Below are 4,177 nucleotides of genomic sequence, written 5' to 3' on the forward strand. Positions count from 1 at the left end.
TGTTTTTATCGAGGAAGGAAATTTCGTCGAAGAACGAATCTTAAGGCGTCTGCGACGTCTCGCGATGCTGAAGATTTGTTATTCTTTCGTATGCCGCGTTTCGTGCTTGAAATGTTTGCGGGGTTGAAGATGTTTTGCGATGTTGCAATGGTTTAGTCTTAGCCCTGCGTTTGAGAAACGTTTTTGTTTGACTACGGATGTTCGGAGAAAAAATTATTGTTCCTGGTTGGATGCTAATAATTTTATTTGCGATCGAGGAATTATGACTGAGGTGTCGTGTAAATTTGACCATGGGAAGTGTTGGCCTTCCGAGATTTCTTTCGTGTCTATTTGAGGAGGTTCCGTATAGATATAGGAGCTCTGTTATTTTTAGGATGTTTCGTATAGCTCTAGAAGCTTTGTTACGGATTTTTCCTTACCTGCCGCGTATTATGGTTAGAACGTTGCGGGCTTAAAGTGAATTGTGGAGCGTATTGAACTTGGTCAATTTTTGAAAAGTTTAGATTTTCCGTTAACCGTTTGGTTGTTAGGACTTAGTTTCGTTGCGAAGAATTTATCATATGATTTCCGACTATGGGCTATACGATAATTTATCATATCATATAACCGATTTTACGAAGGTCGTAAATCAGTGATATGTATACATATGTCAAAGTAGCATTGTTTCTGCGGGTTTTACGAGAAGCGTTCCCGCTGTGATTTTGCTCTTAGGTGAAAGTTGCTTGGAGTTACTCATAGAGTGTTACCGAAGTTTATTTCAATACGATCTAGTCGCAGAACGTTTTTCATAGGTTTTTTGAGAGGATTCTCATGACACATTCGTTTCTTGAACGAATTGCTCAGCCAGAGGTGGATCTAGCTAACCATCGGGAGGAAAGTGCTCTTTTTAATGTGCACGATGCTACATCTATTCTCGAGTTTTCTTCGTCGCAAATGTTTTCGATGCTTTTCCGTGACTTACTTGGTACAACGGAAACTGAAAGAAATGCTTTGGTGATTGAAGATTTCTCGTAGAAATTTTTAAAAAGAAACTGGCTTTCTGAAGCCGGAAAAGGCTTCAATACTTTGGCTAATTGTCGAGTTTCAGTTTGATATTGGTACAAGTTTTCTGTACGCATGATTGCGACAAGAAATGAGGTATAGTTTTTGAGATTATGTTCATGATCGTCTGGATATGTTGCTAGCGTTTAGACGAATATTAAGATTGTCCTTTGCCTATTCTTGACGATTTGCAGAGGTTTTTGAAGTTTGGGAGTATACGAGTATAGTATACGTACCTACTCCCTCCTTTTTTTAGGAAAGAAAACGGTTGAACCGATACTTTGAAGGGTTGTGTACGTTTCTTCTTCTGATGTTTGGAATGATCGATAATTCGGGACGATTTATAGACGACGCTTGGACTGTGATTTGGTTGTTTCCAAGTTGACGACTTGGGATATGTTGGTTCCGAGAAAATTGCCAGAAATGAATCGGTTTTAAGATGACGTTCATGTCTCTAACTTTTTCTCTCTTTAGGAAGCGAGCTTGATATGCGTTGTGATCGTTTCTCGACTTTTGGAGAGTTTAGATCGGTTTGCAAGATCTGGATGAACAATTGTGGAACAATATATCGAGACAGGAAAAATCGCTTAAAACTTAGTTCGCTAGACTATCCGCCTAGGTTTTACGTTCCCTAAAGTTCTATGGCAGCCTCAAAGTAATTTCCTACGAAAATTCCAAGTCTGATTTCAAAAATTTCAAGTCGGAAATACCTTAGTTCTCTCGAAGATGCTGTTTTGTTTCTTCTCAGTTTTGCTTGCTGATTTTCCTTTCCTCTTCTCGTGTATGTTCGCCATTTCCGATATTGGTGTTTATCCTTTGAAACTTGACATTTATTTTCTGAACTTGACTGTTATCTTCTCCTTAGATACGACGTCAAAAAAGGTTCAACGTAATCGTATAGTTAAGGCGGCTAAGGTGTTAAGTTAACTGTTGCCGTTTTATACGATTAATCTGAATCCATGCGAGACAACAGGTCTTTGCGGTTTTTTTTTATATCATAAAGTCTCAATGGTAACTTCAATCGAGGCGAAACAAGAGACGTTTCGATCGAGATTCGAAAGTGAACGCAACTATGGAGGTAGGGCGAGCAGGAACAAGCCAAGGATTTAAGATGAGTTTTACTTGTTTTTGTCGTAAAATCTCAACGGAAACTCCGATTGAGACGAAATGAAAAGCGTTTCGATGAGGATTCACAGGAGAACGCAAAGGAGGACCCCTTTGAGGCCTGACAGGTCGCTATAGTGAGTGAGGATGTCATCTCGGTCGCTATAGCGAGTGGAACGGAGCCAAGACGAGTCCAACTTGTTTTCGTCATAAATTCTCGACGGAAACTCCGATTGAGACGAAACGAAAAGCGTTTCGATGAGGATTCAAAGGAGAACATAAAGGAGGACCCCTTTGAGGCCTGACGGGTCGCTATAGCGAGTGAGGATGTCATCTCGGTCGCTGTAGCGACTGAAAGGGAGCCGAGACGAGTCCCACTTGTTTTCGTCGTAAAATCTCAACGGAAACTCCGATTGAGACGAAACGAGAAGCGTTTCGATGAGGATTCAAAGGAGAATGGAAAGTAGGACCCCTTTGAGGCCTGACGGGTCGCTATAGCGAGTGAGGATGTCATCTCGGTCGCTATAGCGAGTGAAAGGCAGCCGAGACGAGTCCCACTTGTTTTCGTCGTAAAATCTCAACGGAAACTCCGATTGTTACGAAACGAAAAGCGTTTCAATGAGGATTCAAAAGAGAACCCAAAGGAGAACCTTTCGGAGGCCTTACAGGTTGCTACGTTGCGACTGACGGTCTGACAGGTCGCTACGTAGCGAGTGAAAGCAAGCCAAGAAGAGTCCTACTTGTTTTCGTCGTAAAATCTCAACGGAAACTCCGATTGTTACGAAACGAAAAGCGTTTCAATGAGGATTCAAAAGAGAACCCAAAGGAGAACCTTTCGGAGGCCTTACAGGTTGCTACGTTGCGACTGACGGTCTGACAGGTCGCTACGTAGCGAGTGAAAGCAAGCCAAGAAGAGTCCTACTTGTTTTCGTCGTAAAATCTCAACGGAAACTCCGATTGAGACGAAACGAAAAGCGTTTCGATGAGGATTCAAACGAGAACCCAAAGGAGGACCTTTCTGAGGCTTTACAGGTCGCTACGAAGCGAGCGGAGAGTTGGATTGAGCTCGGTCGCTACGTAGCGACCGAGCGGTGTGCGTGCTCGGTCGCTACTAGCGACCCAACCGTGTGCGTGCTCGGTCGCTACGTAGCGACCGAGCAGTGTGTGTGCTCGGTCGCTACGTAGTGACAGAGCCGTGTGTGTGCTCGGTGGCTACGTAGCGACCGAGCAGTGTGTGTGCTCGGTCGCTACGTAGCGACCGAGCCGTGTGCGTGCTCGGTCACTACGTAGCGACCGAGCAGTGTGCGTGCTCGGTCGCTACGTAGCGACCGATCTGTGTAATCGTTTTGTTGTGTTTCCTTTTTCCGCGATTAACCTAGGGGTTTTACAGCGGTTTTTGGGAGAACAAGTTTTATGCTTCCGAAATGTTTTTAGAAAACGTGTTTTGGTAAAACCCTTTTGTTCGGTAATGAGCCAAACTTACGGGGTTTGATAAGATTTATCGTTTCCTTTTATGTCTAGAAAGAGAAATCGCGAGCTTGTTTTAGTGCTCTTCCTGTAGGGGAAAGTCGCGACTAAGTTTTCGATTTTGTTGAAAACTACGGCGTTTGCGTAAGCGTTGGCCATAGGAGCAGTCAGTGCTGCGAGTTTGTCTTTCATATATCCAGACATCGTTTCGATCAAGCGTTTTGTGGCCATGAGTAAGAGTAATCCGTAACCCCCCCCCCCTCCTTCTAGCGCCAAAGTGTGGGAACCGAAATTTGCACTGTCGATTTACTTTTAAATTAGGAAACTAAGAAAACCCTAATTTCCCAGAGGTCCCGGATCTCTGCGAGAGCCAACGACAAGTGACCAAATATATGCGGAAATCGTGAAAAGATAACAAACGAGTTTAGAGAAAACAGTAAATCTTATTTCGAGTATGCGTAAGAGCGTTGCGATCATTACAAGAGATCATAAAAACTTTGGCCGCAAAAGGCTGTCAGCGAGTTACCTAGTTCTAGAGGCCTAAAAGCTCAAACCTAGTTGAGTC

Source organism: Brassica oleracea, chromosome C2 (genome assembly GCF_000695525.1).
Source record: "Brassica oleracea var. oleracea cultivar TO1000 chromosome C2, BOL, whole genome shotgun sequence".
NCBI classification, from domain to species: Eukaryota; Viridiplantae; Streptophyta; class Magnoliopsida; order Brassicales; family Brassicaceae; genus Brassica; species Brassica oleracea.